This window comes from Lissotriton vulgaris, chromosome 4_1, assembly GCF_964263255.1.
Source record: "Lissotriton vulgaris chromosome 4_1, aLisVul1.2, whole genome shotgun sequence".
Classification (NCBI taxonomy): domain Eukaryota; kingdom Metazoa; phylum Chordata; class Amphibia; order Caudata; family Salamandridae; genus Lissotriton; species Lissotriton vulgaris.
In genome coordinates this window covers 800,276,288-800,296,261 of record NC_141691.1, presented here as the reverse complement: position 1 = coordinate 800,296,261, position 19,974 = coordinate 800,276,288, and the positions used below count along the sequence as shown (strand labels likewise).

At 43.6% G+C, this 19,974-nt stretch overlaps 1 protein-coding gene across 2 annotated transcripts in view; it reads right to left on the bottom strand.

The window, feature by feature from the left end:
* The window catches only part of LOC147722605 (tyrosyl-DNA phosphodiesterase 2-like), a 358,934-nt gene extending 339,183 nt beyond the window's left edge, over positions 1-19,751 (bottom strand). Inside the window, exon 1 of one of the 2 annotated variants that reach the window (XM_086965136.1) lies at positions 19,501-19,751. The gene's annotated coding sequence lies outside the window, so the exon portion shown is untranslated. The remainder of the gene's footprint in view (positions 1-19,500) is intronic. The other variant, XM_086965137.1, reaches the window with a different exon arrangement.
* Positions 19,752-19,974: the final 223 nt, after the last annotated feature.

Below are 19,974 nucleotides of genomic sequence, written 5' to 3'. Positions count from 1 at the left end.
GGTGATGTAAAAATGAAAACTATATGTTGGTATCAGGGGGCAAAAACAATTAGCAGTGCAAGAAGGTGCTCTCTGTAGCATGTGATAAAGTGAAGTTAATATTGGGTTGTGGGAGTGGAAAAAATAATTTTTATTAGGATCCTACCCACACCCAAAGTTAAAAACCAGTGCAAAGTAGTGTAAACAAATAACTACTTGGGTCTTATCTAGGTCGACATGTTTCTGCAGTATTTCGGCTCACAGGATACCTATCTGCTTCATCAGGACCTTTATGATCAAGTGCTACTGCTGGTTAAAGTGAAATAAAGTGTACGAAAATCATATCACCTGAAATCGCCGGTTGAAATGATCCATTTGGTCACCAAAGGACAAAACAGACATACACACAAATAAAATACACACAGTTAATGACGATAGCTACAAATACACAGAGAATCTCTCATGATGCTGATTTTTTATGCCAAAAAATATTGGTCAATGGTTGTTAAACAATCAACCAAATGGTCAGGTAAGGAAAGTCCTTAGTAGAAAACAGTTTACATACACTCACCCACAGTCTGGGGAATGAACTCTCCACCTCACCCGGCTACAGCTCAGGTACAAATGGAGCACCGCTCTATTGTATGTGAAAAGAAAACATTAATGAAAGAGGAAGAGCCTAATGAAACTCCATCAGAAACACACATGTCTTTCCCAGCCTGTTAGTTCTACCGCTGTTTTAAATTCCAGTCAGGTACCTGGGAAAGTGGATGGTATTGGAAATGTAGCCTTTAAGTATTACAAATGTAAATAGGTTTAGTGCTCTAATCAGATGTTTATGCTCTGTCCCTAAGTTGTAAAAAGACAAGTCCCACTTGTGTCTATAGGGTAAACGAGCTAAGTGAAGGATCGAGCACATTTGTCATTAAAACGGAGGTTCTACCTCTCAAAAGTCCTTAGGTAAACGGAAGCGTCAGCGTAGCCCATTACATTGAGTAGGTACTGAGGCCCCCACCCGCTTACCTGTCCGTCGGTACTCCGCGCCTTCCTCTAGGCTGACTGTGGGAGGTACCGAACGGGTAGGAAGCAGGAATATTTAAACCCCTTCTGATTGGCCGGCAGGGACCCACCTGACGCGCATTGTCGCGCGCGCCTCAGGACTACGAGAAACCTGGGAAATGTAGTTTGTTTACTTTCAGTCTCTCGCCCGAGATTGTCATATGCCGATTTTTCTCGGCAATATTTAGCGTTGAAGGTTTTGGAGATAATACGCCCAGTCTAATAGTGGAATTTTAGAAAAAAGGGTGCCTATAATGAGGAACAGCACCAGTGCTTTACGAACCAGGAGGTAACACGTGACAATACTTGTCACGTGTACCCCAGGACTACACTAGTGACGTAGTCTATTAACTTGTGGCCTCTCGCCCAGTGTTGCCCATAACTATTGTTATGCATAGGTTTGTTTCAACAAATGCCTAGCCATATTTTGAATAAATACTAATGAACTTATAGTAAGTTTTTTATGTGCTGAAACTCAACACGTGAAGATTTTTTTATAGCATTAATCGCCAATGCTCGCCAATGGGTTGTTTTAAGGTGTTTAAGAAGACCAATAGAACTATATTTTGGTTCAGGATCCAATCTCTAGTTGTCTATATTATCTATTTGCATTGTCATACATTCTCCATTGCCATGATTATTGTTAATAGATATCAATGGAGGTGAAAAAATAGAAACAGATTGGTTTCTCCGCTACATTCTGACGTGAAAGATGCAAGACCAACTTCCCCGTGCTTACTGGACAAACACCTATAGCGACATCCATGGGATGTCTTCGTTCAGACCTATTACATTGGTTTGGAGTTTGTGCACCCATCTTTGTTCTCTTCGATGTAAGAAAGTGCTAATGTCTGTTATGTGCTTAGGGATTATTGGTTGCTCTAGCACTGTCCAGTGTAAGTCAGTGGGCGCATGTTCAGCCTCTAAGAAATGTTTAGTCATTTGTGTTGTTTGTTTGTTGCAGCGTATCGAACTCTTATGTTCTGAGATCATGGTCTTCACTTTTCTCGTGGTCATCCCCACATATTTTTAATCGCAGGGACAGCTAATCAAATATATGAGGTTAGAACTATTACAGTTCGTAAACCTACGCTGTTCCCACGGATGTTCTGTCCCAATGTTGAGCGTGGTAGATTTGCGGGTTTGCGGGCATGCTGCACATTGTCCACAAGGATGGTGTCCGGTTACTGCAGGCATATCCCACAGAGTGCCTCTTGATCTGGGGATTTCAATCTTAGGTCTTGTATGGACCAGTTTGTCCTTGAGATTTTGTCCCCTTTTAAAGGCAAATAGGGGGACGGGCAGTTGGTCTTTCCCCGTATTGAGAATGCCCCAGTGTTTCTTGACGATGCTGGTAATTTGGTTTGATAGTGTACCAAATGTCGTTACACAGGTCATTCGTTCTGATTTTTGTTTAGGGGGCATTATTTCCAATAGGCTTGCTCTATTGTTGTTTTTTGCTCTTTTTTTGGATCGGTTTACCAGTTGTTCGGGTAATCTTTATCCAGAAGGTTTCTTGTTAGATTTTTAGCATGTGTTTCAAAAGATTCTTTATCTGTGCAGTTTCTGTGTATGCGCAGAAATTGCCCATAGGGCAAATTATCCCGAAGGGACTTTGGATGGCAACTGTGGTAGTTCAACAAAGAGTTACGGGCCATAGGTTTCTGATAGAGCTCCGACTTGAGTCCATCCACCGTGCCAATGATCATAAGATCTAAGAAAGCCAATCTACATCCATCGAATTCCATGGTGAATTTGAGATAACGATTCTTTTGATTCAGCCACTCATGGAATTCTTTGAGTTGGGTTTCATTACCACGCCACACCACGAAGATGTCATCGATGTAGCGTTTCCACGCTCGCAGACACGGTAGATGGGGGTTGGTGTCTGCGAGCACGTGCTGTTGTTCAAATTGGTGCACGTACAGATTAGCGAGACTATGGGCAAAAACGCTGCCCATACTAGTCCCGCTAATCTGTAAATAAAGGGAGTCCTCAAAGGCAAAGTAGTTCTCCGTCATGGCCAGTGTTGCCAGGGTCATAATGAGTCTAACTGGGGTTATGGAGTTTAAGTCCCATGATGATAACAGGTCTTCTATCACCTGTAGAGTCTCCGTCTGGGGTATAGACGTATATAGACTCTCGACATCGAACGACACCAATAAATCTGTATTGATGTCGTATTCGATCTCAGGTAACAGTCTTAACACATCTTTGGTGTCTTTTAGGTAAGAGGGCATCTCTCGCACCATAGGTTGTAGGAACACATCGACAAAGGTCGACAGAGGTTCCAGTAGCGAACCTATCCCAGATATTATGGGTCGGCCTGGTGGTGGACGTTGGACCTTATGTATTTTTGGTAATTGTTAAAAATACGGGGTGACCGGATTGGATACTTGTAAGTATTGGCCCTCTTTCGGAGTGAGCCAACCTTCTGCGAGGGCTTCCTCAACGATGTGAGATATGACTGTGGTTAGTCTAGCTGTCGGATCTTCCTTGAGTTTTCTGTATGACCGACCGTCGTTGAGCTGACGTAGGCATTCGTTACGATATGTTTCCACGTCAAGGATGACCACCCCTCCCCCCTTATCTGCTGGTTTTATCACAATAAGGGGATTTTCAGTTAGATCTTTGATGGCATTTTTTTCATCTCTGGTCAGATTGGAAAACATCCTTTGTCTATTAGTGAAGAGCTCCTTGATGTCATGATTGACCGCTTCTTCAAAGGTTAATACCTTGGGGGGTTGGCCATCGGGTTCCGGCAAATCGAGGGAGTTTGCAGGTACCATACGGGTGCCTAGCCGTGCAGGCGGTGTGCCATTGTGCTACCACCCCCCTTCCGAGACCCATGGTGTATTTAGTGAACACACCCCATAATAAGCTCAGTTCCTCTCAACACGAGGGATACCAGATCTAGTTTTTAATTTTTCGCATCAATTATCTGTGGTTAGGGTGGGCCTTACACTGCCCAGGTTGACACTTCCCTTACGGTCCTGACGAATGCCAGTTGAATTACAACACATAGGCTGAAACATGTTGACCACACACTAACGGACTCTGCTGAACAATTAATTCAGCTTAGATGTCCTACACTCTGTTTTTATTCTTGTTTGATTGGCTCCTAATAAAATTATTTTTTTGACACAATCAAGGCATTTTTAACATTTACTTTACCCACTCACTGATCACGAACTACCAGCTCCGCAGTAATTCTGGCGTTGAAGCACACCAGGGTGGCATTCAGCCTCTCCTGGTGGGGCCCGATGATGAAGCTTTCTCGCCAACTAGGTTGGTGAGTAAGGGCTTTATTAAGAACCTAGTTGGCTTCTATTGATGTGCTCCACCTTCATGAATAAGGTACACTCTTTTGTTGTTATGATGATAACCCCTGAGCCCTCTCACTATCTGGCAACGCTTGAAGAGGTTTCGAAGCTTGATCGTTCTAAAAAGTTTAGGTGGCCAAATGAAGTCAGATTACTTTCAACATCGATAGGTCTGGGAAATTCTTAGGAAGCTAGAAGATGTGTACGAATTGCTCAGCAAAGAAGTGGTTAGAACACAATACTGGAGTTGGGTAACAGCGTCTTTTGCTGCTCAATCATCAGTGGGTTGCCTCACATTAGAATTCATGGAATTCAAACCTCAATGCACCTTTGAAGCCTATCTGGATTATATCACCATCCTGCTGGACAGGAAAATTTACATCCAGTTTAGATTAGGCTCACTCCCCATGAATTGCTTTACTGCAGATTTGGCAACAGCCTCGGTCTATTACACAGAACCGGGACAGATTGTAGGCCTCTTGTAGCATGTGGAGTTGCAAAATTCCTTGGAAAGATATGGATTATCAAAAGGTTTGCATGCACAACAAGATAGATTGCTTCACACAACGTTTCCTTAAAATTGTAATTCCATGTACTATAATAGCTATACAATGTTATATTTGTAAAACGATTGATTGCTGCTATTATTGGGTTTCCCTTTTTTAATATGGTCAATGCTTTTAAAAATATTTTTAGATTTGATCTTTTTTAGCAAAAAAATGATTATTGCTTTTATACTAACAGTGACAATATAATAACTTCTTAGCAAATGTGCATTATCTAATAGTGTTCTTTTGTTTAATATTGGATCATTGTGTTGTAAGCAATCGCAGTTTAATAGTCGTAATGACGGAATAAAGTTATAATGATGATGACAGCCGGTCCTATTGGATTTGCCTATGCTTGTTTATCAGTGTATGGAGTGCTCCTGCTGGAAAAGTGCTAATTCGAACTAAAATATTTACAAAAGTGAGAAAACAAAAGCTAAACAAATTGCTTTCTTTATACAATGCATATATGACAAATAATTTAATGTGTGACGATTTAGTCCACTTTTTAAATGTACAATAGTCCATAGGCAGTGCAATGCCGCACTCCATAGGTGGCGTGATAATACACCACGCAGCCCCTAGCACCAGAGGACAGAGAAATAGTTGCTCCTCTGGGCGGAGCCATAGTACACTGTATGTATATTTTATAGAGTTGCTAATAATAGGTCTAGGCCAGGCCTCGTGTATGACACGCAGGACAACAGACCCTCAAATTAACCCCTCCCATGCTCGTGACGGAACCGTTCCGTCACGAGCCTCGGGTGGGCTGTGCTGGTGACGGAACGGTTTTGTCATGGCCGCCGCGCCTGCGCGGCGCGAATTCTGCGCACGCGCTAACGTTCTCTAGCGCGGGCGGGGCGGTGACGGAACCGTTCCGTCACAAGCACAGCTCACCCGCGTGCCGTGACGGAGCGGTTCGGTCACGAGCACGGGACTGCCGCACGGCCCCCCCACCCCCTTAGCACTGCGGCGGAATAGCAACCGCAGTGAGACAATAAGCATTTTGTCATTTGTTTAATAGGTCTAGGCCCAGGCCTAGTGTATATCACGCAGGACAACAGACCTTCACATTAAAGAACCACATTTTGCCATTTGTTTACATTATGTTTATTGCATGGTTTATGTAGCAGGTTTAGTGATGGCTCGGCTCATAATCCACCGTGTAAGGTAAACCATCCCCGAGCCTCAGCCCCCTATTAATCCGATAGATGGCCCCCCATTTACATCTGTGTCCTGGGATTAAATGTGGGATATTCTGTTTTTTCGGGAGGTGTGTAAATGTTACCCTCATGTGCTCCAGTAATCAATAAAAATGTGTGTGAAAGCGCAGCAAAGACTTTCTTAACAGTTGCAGAAATACAAAGACAATAAGCATTTACAATGAAATAGGTCTCGAATTTGCGAGAGTTTGAGCTATTGGCATAGTAAATGACACAAAGTCCTTGCTTACAAGGTGCAAGGCTGGCAGTAAAACAGGCACGGTTACTGCCAGCCTTGTTTCTCGTTGGCAACAGCTACAAGTATAAAGTGTATGTTTACGCACCACTTGCAGGTTTTCAAAACACTAAAAGAAAAGGCATTGTCATTTACAATGCCAATACCTCAAACTTTGGCAAATGCGAGCCCTATTACATTGCAAATGCTTGTTGTAATGGCATTTATTTATTTTAGCCAAATCTGCAGCCCAGAAGAAGGTGCTTTGCAGTCACCCAGTGTCCCATGAAAACGTTTTCGCTGCACTTTCTAAGGAAATAGGGTGGAGCAGTTTCCCTCACAGCCACCTCTGCTCTTATGCTCTGACAGGCGCCAGGCAGTACACGAGCAGAGCCAGTAATGGAAGCACAACGGCATGCACACAGCATAGTGCCAATATCGGCCCACTCACCAGCCCTCTTGCAGCAACATACATGAAGCAGACAGACAACTTTTTGTTGGAGAGAAAATTGCTGCAGGTTTATTAGCATACACATATGCCAACATGGTGGGTTATCTTACAGGCGATCCAAAGGCAAGCTGCCCCTCTCGGCCTACCACCTGAAGGGCCAACTTGCATCGTGGCCTTAGCCAATCGTTGCTTAGGGGTTGTGGTGAGGGATAGCCACTCCCACTTCCGGTGAATGGCAGCACAACGGCATGCACACAGCTTTGACATCTACCTTCTGTTTTGGACGGAGACGTCTGCTTGAGTCCACTCACGGCAGACACCTAATGTCAAACAAAGAAGCAACTCCTGGATGTAATTGGGTTGGTTCAGAAAAACCACCCAGGACTTTAAGTGGGATGAAAAACCTGGGGAGAGGTCTCTCATGTGGGCATGGCCAATGTAAATAAGGGCAGGGCTTAAAAGCATATAAGCTGAAAATCGAACTCCTAGTGAGCTTCCCCCACCATCTGCACAATGTATTTTTCTTTCCCTCTTCATAGCATCTCATAGCTTCTGCCATCTGTCCCTCCTTCCTCCCAACATCTTCTCTACCTCCTTCCCTCCTTTCTACTTTTCATCCTTATTTTTTACCATCATCCTGTTCTACTTTTTCTTTCGTCTTTCTTGTTCCTCCTCTCGCCTGTTCTTCCCCTTTCCTCACTTCTTTCCCATTAACAAAGTCCGTCCATCTTCACTTCCTATTTCCCTGCTGCTTCCTTTCCTCACCCTCTTGTCTTCTCCAGTCTTTCCTCTCTGTGCAGCATTCAGCTCTTCTTCACCTTTCATTTACTCCTTCCTCTTCCTACAGTATCTCCCCTCCCTTTTCTCATCCTTCAGTCTTCTCCCCTAGCTTGTCTCCCTTTTCTCTCTCCCCCCCTCCCTTCCTCCTCTTCCCATTCGTCTGTTCTCGACCTCTTCTCTTTTTCTTTGTCTGCCTGTCTATTTTCCTATTGCTCAATTTCCTATCTTCTCTTGTTCTTTGTCCCCCTTCATTCCTGTTTATATCCCGCCTCCTTCCTTTTCTCCCCTTCAGTATACATCCTTCCCTTTAATTCCTTCATTCCTCTCACCCTTCCTCCATCATTCTACCCATTTACTCCCTTTTTTACTTTTCCTTCCAGCCATCGTTATCCACATCATATCATGCTGCAATGTTGGGGGGCTTGTGGACACTATTCACATATGCCTTCCCATCCACTCATCCATTAATGCATCATCCTTGCCCTCCCCTCCCCCCTTGTATTTACCTCTTCCGGTTTCACACCTTTGTGTAACACTTTTAAAAGTCCAGCCTTGATAAAGGAGGGGCCTAAATCCCAAATTCCTTTGAGACTTGGAAGGTCCACTTATAGCACCCTCAATAAACATGCAGATGACCTAAACATTTATATTTTAAACCTGTCACCTCTGAGGAGGCAGACGCTGAGCAGGAGAGGACTATTAACATGGGCCAGCTCCAAGTCAATCATCAGAAAACAAGCATGAGCAGAGCCAAGAGTTCTGGCTTTAATGTGCTAAAGTATGTGACCAGAAAACTGCAAGGGGGTGGCTCTAATCAGTATGGCTGAGCCAGTGTCTATAGCAAAAAGAAGGGGATGCCAGTACTGATACAAGTAACCATTTAACAATTTAAGACACTTAACCTGAAGTAAAATTCAAGGCTTGGAGCTGGTCAGTAGCTTTTATTATTTTGCTTAATGTTATTAAAGAACAATTGGTTCAAAATTAAACCGTATTACATGCTAGGTACAACAATGTGGGAGGGAAAGGTCTATCATTCTATCAGGCATGTCACAGGCTTTCAACAAACAATCATACAAGGACAGTGGGGGACATAGAACCTCATATATTACAGTGGACAGTATTTACAGTGAACTGACAAACACAAAAATGGTAGAACAGGCCACAGTCTGCTAAATTTCTGAAAAGTTTGGTTATAAAATTATTTACATGAACAGTACATTCCTAATGCAAGTTTGAATAATCACAATTTTTGATGCAGTCAACCAAGTGGATGAACAAGGTAATGTACAACTACGGGTGAAAAAATGACAAGACAATTCAGCTCAGCTTGTCACCCAGGCAGACTTAAAGGTGATAGAGGGCCTACGCGTTTCGAATCCTACAGGTGTGCGAGGATTCTCATCAGGGCCTTTGGTTCAAAACACGGTGTTAGAACATCCGCAAAAAGTGGTTTTTTCAGCGTGTATGCTGGGGGGAATTTTTTAGTACCTGCTGACTTGCTTATAGATGAAGCTTTAACAGGCGCGAAGTCACTTGGAAAGGCTGAAGGGGTCCTGATAATTTAAAATCTCTATTCTTATTTGTAATCACTGTCGCTGTATTGTAGGTCGCTGTCGCTTTTTTAGAGACACTACCGCCGTAGGCGTGGAGTTCAGTCAAAAGCCGAAGCCTAAATCAGCAATTCGGGTTAGCCAACTCGGAAGGTGAATGGACTGTGTTTTAGAATAAGGCGGGCGTAGTCCGCTAACTGAGTTTACAAACGTTCGAGCAAGTACACGATCCGTCTATGCTGCAACGCACGCTGCAGAAAGGTGATTTAATCTTTCAGAAGTTCAGGCTGGCGACCTTAGCGACGGCGAACGCGAACAGAGTGGAACCCTTCAGGCAAGGGCGCCTAAGCATCAAAATTTGTGATTATTCAAACTTGCATTAGGAATGTACTGTTCATGTAAATAATTTTATAACCAAACTTTTCAGAAATTTAGCAGACTGTGGCCTGTTCTACCATTTTTGTGTTTGTCAGTTCACTGTAAATACTGTCCACTGTAATATATGAGGTTCTATGTCCCCCACTGTCCTTGTATGATTGTTTGTTGAAAGCCTGTGACATGCCTGATAGAATGATAGACCTTTCCCTCCCACATTGTTGTACCTAGCATGTAATACAGTTTAATTTTGAACCAATTGTTCTTTAATAACATTAAGCAAAATAATAAAAGCTACTGACCAGCTCCAAGCCTTGAATTTTACTTCAGGTTAAGTGTCTTAAATTGTTAAATGGTTACTTGTATCAGTACTGGCATCCCCTTCTTGTTGCTATAAAGTATGTGACCAGCATTTCTATATGATTTTTTTGCCATATTAGTCAGACCTAGTGGATTTGCCACTGCTTTTTTATCTGAGCATGAAGCGCTCCTGCTGGAAAAGTGCTAATTAGAACTAAAATATATACAAAAGTGAGAAAACAAATGCTAAACAAATTACTACCTTCGAATACTTGGGTATTACCCTATCTGAGAAAATGGCATGGAAAGATCACATTACAAACCGAACCTCCAACATAGACAGACTAATGGGGCGCTGATTAGGGAACATGGAACCCCCCAAACTAAGCCTATAGCCGCCCCCTTGCAGATTTATGACCAGAAGGTAGTGAATTTGGCCCTCTATGGGGCCGAACTCTGGGGATTGGAAAACACACATAGCCTGCTTACCACAGAAAATAAATATTTAAAATCTTTCTGTTCACTCCCACAGAGTACACCTCTTTATCCACTGAGGTTAGATATTGATAGACGCTCTATTGTGGATAAAGCTAGGTTGCGCCCCTACTATATATTGGTTACATCTTAGGCTAACCCCTGAGCAATAATACAATAAGGGGGCGTGTGAGGGAAATGTTTACTGACCTAGCATTGTTACAGTCCCTGCAAATACTGAAAAAACCAAGTATAACAATGGGTCAAAAGAAACATCATGTAGCTATCTAAATAGTTGTGTGTATTGTGACAGAACACAATCCCTGAATCCAAGGTATTCCTGGTGAAAAGTAGTGTTCCCATCAGATACCCATCCTGTACCGCCCTTACATCATTTGGGATCCTTCACCCGAAGGAGGTGGAATCAAATCCACTATGGATTAGGTAGATTGTGTCCTAATCCTATATGAAGGAAATGGTGATGTAAAAATGAAAACTATATGTTGGTATCAGGGGGCAAAAACAATTAGCAGTGCAAGAAGGTGCTCTCTGTAGCATGTGATAAAGTGAAGTTAATATTGGGTTGTGGGAGTGGAAAAAATAATTTTTATTAGGATCCTACCCACACCCAAAGTTAAAAACCAGTGCAAAGTAGTGTAAACAAATAACTACTTGGGTCTTATCTAGGTCGACATGTTTCTGCAGTATTTCGGCTCACAGGATACCTATCTGCTTCATCAGGACCTTTATGATCAAGTGCTACTGCTGGTTAAAGTGAAATAAAGTGTACGAAAATCATATCACCTGAAATCGCCGGTTGAAATGATCCATTTGGTCACCAAAGGACAAAACAGACATACACACAAATAAAATACACACAGTTAATGACGATAGCTACAAATACACAGAGAATCTCTCATGATGCTGATTTTTTATGCCAAAAAATATTGGTCAATGGTTGTTAAACAATCAACCAAATGGTCAGGTAAGGAAAGTCCTTAGTAGAAAACAGTTTACATACACTCACCCACAGTCTGGGGAATGAACTCTCCACCTCACCCGGCTACAGCTCAGGTACAAATGGAGCACCGCTCTATTGTATGTGAAAAGAAAACATTAATGAAAGAGGAAGAGCCTAATGAAACTCCATCAGAAACACACATGTCTTTCCCAGCCTGTTAGTTCTACCGCTGTTTTAAATTCCAGTCAGGTACCTGGGAAAGTGGATGGTATTGGAAATGTAGCCTTTAAGTATTACAAATGTAAATAGGTTTAGTGCTCTAATCAGATGTTTATGCTCTGTCCCTAAGTTGTAAAAAGACAAGTCCCACTTGTGTCTATAGGGTAAACGAGCTAAGTGAAGGATCGAGCACATTTGTCATTAAAACGGAGGTTCTACCTCTCAAAAGTCCTTAGGTAAACGGAAGCGTCAGCGTAGCCCATTACATTGAGTAGGTACTGAGGCCCCCACCCGCTTACCTGTCCGTCGGTACTCCGCGCCTTCCTCTAGGCTGACTGTGGGAGGTACCGAACGGGTAGGAAGCAGGAATATTTAAACCCCTTCTGATTGGCCGGCAGGGACCCACCTGACGCGCATTGTCGCGCGCGCCTCAGGACTACGAGAAACCTGGGAAATGTAGTTTGTTTACTTTCAGTCTCTCGCCCGAGATTGTCATATGCCGATTTTTCTCGGCAATATTTAGCGTTGAAGGTTTTGGAGATAATACGCCCAGTCTAATAGTGGAATTTTAGAAAAAAGGGTGCCTATAATGAGGAACAGCACCAGTGCTTTACGAACCAGGAGGTAACACGTGACAATACTTGTCACGTGTACCCCAGGACTACACTAGTGACGTAGTCTATTAACTTGTGGCCTCTCGCCCAGTGTTGCCCATAACTATTGTTATGCATAGGTTTGTTTCAACAAATGCCTAGCCATATTTTGAATAAATACTAATGAACTTATAGTAAGTTTTTTATGTGCTGAAACTCAACACGTGAAGATTTTTTTATAGCATTAATCGCCAATGCTCGCCAATGGGTTGTTTTAAGGTGTTTAAGAAGACCAATAGAACTATATTTTGGTTCAGGATCCAATCTCTAGTTGTCTATATTATCTATTTGCATTGTCATACATTCTCCATTGCCATGATTATTGTTAATAGATATCAATGGAGGTGAAAAAATAGAAACAGATTGGTTTCTCCGCTACATTCTGACGTGAAAGATGCAAGACCAACTTCCCCGTGCTTACTGGACAAACACCTATAGCGACATCCATGGGATGTCTTCGTTCAGACCTATTACATTGGTTTGGAGTTTGTGCACCCATCTTTGTTCTCTTCGATGTAAGAAAGTGCTAATGTCTGTTATGTGCTTAGGGATTATTGGTTGCTCTAGCACTGTCCAGTGTAAGTCAGTGGGCGCATGTTCAGCCTCTAAGAAATGTTTAGTCATTTGTGTTGTTTGTTTGTTGCAGCGTATCGAACTCTTATGTTCTGAGATCATGGTCTTCACTTTTCTCGTGGTCATCCCCACATATTTTTAATCGCAGGGACAGCTAATCAAATATATGAGGTTAGAACTATTACAGTTCGTAAACCTACGCTGTTCCCACGGATGTTCTGTCCCAATGTTGAGCGTGGTAGATTTGCGGGTTTGCGGGCATGCTGCACATTGTCCACAAGGATGGTGTCCGGTTACTGCAGGCATATCCCACAGAGTGCCTCTTGATCTGGGGATTTCAATCTTAGGTCTTGTATGGACCAGTTTGTCCTTGAGATTTTGTCCCCTTTTAAAGGCAAATAGGGGGACGGGCAGTTGGTCTTTCCCCGTATTGAGAATGCCCCAGTGTTTCTTGACGATGCTGGTAATTTGGTTTGATAGTGTACCAAATGTCGTTACACAGGTCATTCGTTCTGATTTTTGTTTAGGGGGCATTATTTCCAATAGGCTTGCTCTATTGTTGTTTTTTGCTCTTTTTTTGGATCGGTTTACCAGTTGTTCGGGTAATCTTTATCCAGAAGGTTTCTTGTTAGATTTTTAGCATGTGTTTCAAAAGATTCTTTATCTGTGCAGTTTCTGTGTATGCGCAGAAATTGCCCATAGGGCAAATTATCCCGAAGGGACTTTGGATGGCAACTGTGGTAGTTCAACAAAGAGTTACGGGCCATAGGTTTCTGATAGAGCTCCGACTTGAGTCCATCCACCGTGCCAATGATCATAAGATCTAAGAAAGCCAATCTACATCCATCGAATTCCATGGTGAATTTGAGATAACGATTCTTTTGATTCAGCCACTCATGGAATTCTTTGAGTTGGGTTTCATTACCACGCCACACCACGAAGATGTCATCGATGTAGCGTTTCCACGCTCGCAGACACGGTAGATGGGGGTTGGTGTCTGCGAGCACGTGCTGTTGTTCAAATTGGTGCACGTACAGATTAGCGAGACTATGGGCAAAAACGCTGCCCATACTAGTCCCGCTAATCTGTAAATAAAGGGAGTCCTCAAAGGCAAAGTAGTTCTCCGTCATGGCCAGTGTTGCCAGGGTCATAATGAGTCTAACTGGGGTTATGGAGTTTAAGTCCCATGATGATAACAGGTCTTCTATCACCTGTAGAGTCTCCGTCTGGGGTATAGACGTATATAGACTCTCGACATCGAACGACACCAATAAATCTGTATTGATGTCGTATTCGATCTCAGGTAACAGTCTTAACACATCTTTGGTGTCTTTTAGGTAAGAGGGCATCTCTCGCACCATAGGTTGTAGGAACACATCGACAAAGGTCGACAGAGGTTCCAGTAGCGAACCTATCCCAGATATTATGGGTCGGCCTGGTGGTGGACGTTGGACCTTATGTATTTTTGGTAATTGTTAAAAATACGGGGTGACCGGATTGGATACTTGTAAGTATTGGCCCTCTTTCGGAGTGAGCCAACCTTCTGCGAGGGCTTCCTCAACGATGTGAGATATGACTGTGGTTAGTCTAGCTGTCGGATCTTCCTTGAGTTTTCTGTATGACCGACCGTCGTTGAGCTGACGTAGGCATTCGTTACGATATGTTTCCACGTCAAGGATGACCACCCCTCCCCCCTTATCTGCTGGTTTTATCACAATAAGGGGATTTTCAGTTAGATCTTTGATGGCATTTTTTTCATCTCTGGTCAGATTGGAAAACATCCTTTGTCTATTAGTGAAGAGCTCCTTGATGTCATGATTGACCGCTTCTTCAAAGGTTAATACCTTGGGGGGTTGGCCATCGGGTTCCGGCAAATCGAGGGAGTTTGCAGGTACCATACGGGTGCCTAGCCGTGCAGGCGGTGTGCCATTGTGCTACCACCCCCCTTCCGAGACCCATGGTGTATTTAGTGAACACACCCCATAATAAGCTCAGTTCCTCTCAACACGAGGGATACCAGATCTAGTTTTTAATTTTTCGCATCAATTATCTGTGGTTAGGGTGGGCCTTACACTGCCCAGGTTGACACTTCCCTTACGGTCCTGACGAATGCCAGTTGAATTACAACACATAGGCTGAAACATGTTGACCACACACTAACGGACTCTGCTGAACAATTAATTCAGCTTAGATGTCCTACACTCTGTTTTTATTCTTGTTTGATTGGCTCCTAATAAAATTATTTTTTTGACACAATCAAGGCATTTTTAACATTTACTTTACCCACTCACTGATCACGAACTACCAGCTCCGCAGTAATTCTGGCGTTGAAGCACACCAGGGTGGCATTCAGCCTCTCCTGGTGGGGCCCGATGATGAAGCTTTCTCGCCAACTAGGTTGGTGAGTAAGGGCTTTATTAAGAACCTAGTTGGCTTCTATTGATGTGCTCCACCTTCATGAATAAGGTACACTCTTTTGTTGTTATGATGATAACCCCTGAGCCCTCTCACTATCTGGCAACGCTTGAAGAGGTTTCGAAGCTTGATCGTTCTAAAAAGTTTAGGTGGCCAAATGAAGTCAGATTACTTTCAACATCGATAGGTCTGGGAAATTCTTAGGAAGCTAGAAGATGTGTACGAATTGCTCAGCAAAGAAGTGGTTAGAACACAATACTGGAGTTGGGTAACAGCGTCTTTTGCTGCTCAATCATCAGTGGGTTGCCTCACATTAGAATTCATGGAATTCAAACCTCAATGCACCTTTGAAGCCTATCTGGATTATATCACCATCCTGCTGGACAGGAAAATTTACATCCAGTTTAGATTAGGCTCACTCCCCATGAATTGCTTTACTGCAGATTTGGCAACAGCCTCGGTCTATTACACAGAACCGGGACAGATTGTAGGCCTCTTGTAGCATGTGGAGTTGCAAAATTCCTTGGAAAGATATGGATTATCAAAAGGTTTGCATGCACAACAAGATAGATTGCTTCACACAACGTTTCCTTAAAATTGTAATTCCATGTACTATAATAGCTATACAATGTTATATTTGTAAAACGATTGATTGCTGCTATTATTGGGTTTCCCTTTTTTAATATGGTCAATGCTTTTAAAAATATTTTTAGATTTGATCTTTTTTAGCAAAAAAATGATTATTGCTTTTATACTAACAGTGACAATATAATAACTTCTTAGCAAATGTGCATTATCTAATAGTGTTCTTTTGTTTAATATTGGATCATTGTGTTGTAAGCAATCGCAGTTTAATAGTCGTAATGACGGAATAAAGTTATAATGATGATGACAGCCGGTCCTATTGGATTTGCCTATGCTTGTTTATCAGTGTATGGAGTGCTCCTGCTGGAAAAGTGCTAATTCGAACTAAAATATTTACAAAAGTGAGAAAACAAAAGCTAAACAAATTGCTTTCTTTATACAATGCATATATGACAAATAATTTAATGTGTGACGATTTAGTCCACTTTTTAAATGTACAATAGTCCATAGGCAGTGCAATGCCGCACTCCATAGGTGGCGTGATAATACACCACGCAGCCCCTAGCACCAGAGGACAGAGAAATAGTTGCTCCTCTGGGCGGAGCCATAGTACACTGTATGTATATTTTATAGAGTTGCTAATAATAGGTCTAGGCCAGGCCTCGTGTATGACACGCAGGACAACAGACCCTCAAATTAACCCCTCCCATGCTCGTGACGGAACCGTTCCGTCACGAGCCTCGGGTGGGCTGTGCTGGTGACGGAACGGTTTTGTCATGGCCGCCGCGCCTGCGCGGCGCGAATTCTGCGCACGCGCTAACGTTCTCTAGCGCGGGCGGGGCGGTGACGGAACCGTTCCGTCACAAGCACAGCTCACCCGCGTGCCGTGACGGAGCGGTTCGGTCACGAGCACGGGACTGCCGCACGGCCCCCCCACCCCCTTAGCACTGCGGCGGAATAGCAACCGCAGTGAAGGGGTTAAAGAACCACATTTTGTCATTTGTTTAATAGGTCTAGGCCCAGGCCTAGTGTATATCACGCAGGACAACAGACCTTCACATTAAAGAACCACATTTTGCCATTTGTTTACATTATGTTTATTGCATGGTTTATGTAGCAGGTTTAGTGATGGCTCGGCTCATAATCCACCGTGTAAGGTAAACCATCCCCGAGCCTCAGCCCCCTATTAATCCGATAGATGGCCCCCCATTTACATCTGTGTCCTGGGATTAAATGTGGGATATTCTGTTTTTTCGGGAGGTGTGTAAATGTTACCCTCATGTGCTCCAGTAATCAATAAAAATGTGTGTGAAAGCGCAGCAAAGACTTTCTTAACAGTTGCAGAAATACAAAGACAATAAGCATTTACAATGAAATAGGTCTCGAATTTGCGAGAGTTTGAGCTATTGGCATAGTAAATGACACAAAGTCCTTGCTTACAAGGTGCAAGGCTGGCAGTAAAACAGGCACGGTTACTGCCAGCCTTGTTTCTCGTTGGCAACAGCTACAAGTATAAAGTGTATGTTTACGCACCACTTGCAGGTTTTCAAAACACTAAAAGAAAAGGCATTGTCATTTACAATGCCAATACCTCAAACTTTGGCAAATGCGAGCCCTATTACATTGCAAATGCTTGTTGTAATGGCATTTATTTATTTTAGCCAAATCTGCAGCCCAGAAGAAGGTGCTTTGCAGTCACCCAGTGTCCCATGAAAACGTTTTCGCTGCACTTTCTAAGGAAATAGGGTGGAGCAGTTTCCCTCACAGCCACCTCTGCTCTTATGCTCTGACAGGCGCCAGGCAGTACACGAGCAGAGCCAGTAATGGAAGCACAACGGCATGCACACAGCATAGTGCCAATATCGGCCCACTCACCAGCCCTCTTGCAGCAACATACATGAAGCAGACAGACAACTTTTTGTTGGAGAGAAAATTGCTGCAGGTTTATTAGCATACACATATGCCAACATGGTGGGTTATCTTACAGGCGATCCAAAGGCAAGCTGCCCCTCTCGGCCTACCACCTGAAGGGCCAACTTGCATCGTGGCCTTAGCCAATCGTTGCTTAGGGGTTGTGGTGAGGGATAGCCACTCCCACTTCCGGTGAATGGCAGCACAACGGCATGCACACAGCTTTGACATCTACCTTCTGTTTTGGACGGAGACGTCTGCTTGAGTCCACTCACGGCAGACACCTAATGTCAAACTGGAGCCAGCCATTTTGTTTAAGTAAGTAAGTGAGCTGTCTGCTTCTATTTCCATATAGCTTAATTTGGTAAGACAGGCACAGACCACATAGGGCTGGGTTTGATTGCACTATTGGGAGTCGAAAGCCAAGGGCCTTGATCGACTGGGAGAAAGTAAAGCAGCAATTTACCTTTCTTTGCACTGTCAAGAGGTTGAAAAGACATTCATTCACTTCTAGGGCCGGACTGCCAAGTTTCCACTTTCTAGGCGTGGCTCTGAGTCCCTCCTTGCGCTTTAATCATCATCACTATTCACCACCAGATTTCAAGTTTCATTTAAATCATTTTAAGAATAAAACCTAAAATCCGAACTTGCCGTTGGCTAAAATATGTATGGAACCACGTGCCATCTTTACTGAGACCACCTGGTCCTGTTTTTTGTTGTTGTTAGGGGCAGTGTACAAAAGTGTCCCTGAAAAAATGTACAATTTCATCTTAAAACTCACAGTAATGGTCAAAACAAAGGGAAAAGATAACTTTTCCTACAATCATTACGATTTTGATTGTGGAGGCCCCCCCCCTCCCCCCCCCCCCCCCCCCCCAGTACCTTGCAGAGGGCTGTCAAGGTTTTATCACGCAACTTCTTGCGTCTCTCCTTATTTCAGCCCTTCTGTGGTATCCTGCCATGACCTTTGGCCCCACAAGGCATGTACTCCATATAGTTACGCTTTGTGTTCTTATTCACCCACATACAACAGCGGGTATCAAGAGTAACAGTCTGAGCTTTTCATATACACACAGCTCAAGGTATTAAGTGTTCAGGAAATAACCACTTTAGTCATTTACATAAAATAAATGCAAAAATCCATACAAAAGTGGAAATATTAGAATGAGATTTTTGGTCTAGATCTTAAACCATCGATTGTGCAACTCGAAGAGTTGTGTTAAATCCCGTTTTTTTACTTGGACTCATTGTGTGATCATGGTAAATTGATTTATCTTGGCCTCACTTTCCTTAGTGACCAAAAATGCAAGCCTTTAAAAAGGAGTGATTCTGACCGTGATGTGATATAATAGGGTAGTTGTATTTTAGGGGGTTCTGAAACTGATCTCTCATCGGCCACAGACAAGTACATTGATATCAAAAGGCCTGCAAGAAACGGGCTTCAGTTTTACATATGCACGTTATTATTATACACCCTTACAGATTACACTACCGAGGCCAACGCAACTACAGACAAACGTGGATTATCGGAATAAAAAAAAAAAGGGCGAGCAGGTTGAACCATGGAAGGGGAGGAGATGCGGCCTCTGTGGTTACATTATTGCCTGTCATCCCAGGGGACCTGATTTCAAGAGCTTCATAAAGGCACATTTGCACACAAAAAAGCGCAGAAACGACACGAGTTAAAATGAACAGTTATGGACGAGGAGGCCAGTTACCGGGGGCGTAACACAGGTCCCCGCAGCCCACGCGGTGCAGGGGAGAGGGGGCTCCAAGCTCCAAGGGGCCCCCTCGGCACTGCAGTCTGGTCAGAGAGCTCATGATTGAACCCGGAGGGGGCCCCCTCTACGTACCGTGTAGGGAGGCCCCCTCAGTTTTCGTTACGCCAGTGCCAGTTACCTCACCTGTGTCTCGGCTGCTCGCTGTTGCTTCCACTGGTTTCTGCGTTGTGCTGCAGCTGCCCGGGGTTTCCGTACTCAGACCTGCAAAGCTTTATCGTGGTCCCGGTGCCTGAAAGCGCACCCGGCCTTGCCCACACAGCTCTATTCCCCTTCACGCCAAGATGCTCAAACAGGGCGAGCAGGGTGTTGGTGGCCTAGTTAGGGCCTCTTCAAATAACCCCCCCTGAAGAACCTTGCCCTTTCCGATTACAGATGTACCGTGGAAAGCCAGCGAATGCGGAGCAAAGGGTGTGGTACCAGATGGCAACTAGTGACAAAGCAAACAAGCATTTACAATGCAGTCAGTCAGTCAAAACAAACTTTATTTGGTTTGTTACAACCATAAAAGTACAATTTACCTCTTGTCTTACTAAAAAGGATAAAATAAAAACAGCAACAGATACATAGCACGGCGGTATCAATAAACAGGGGCGTAGG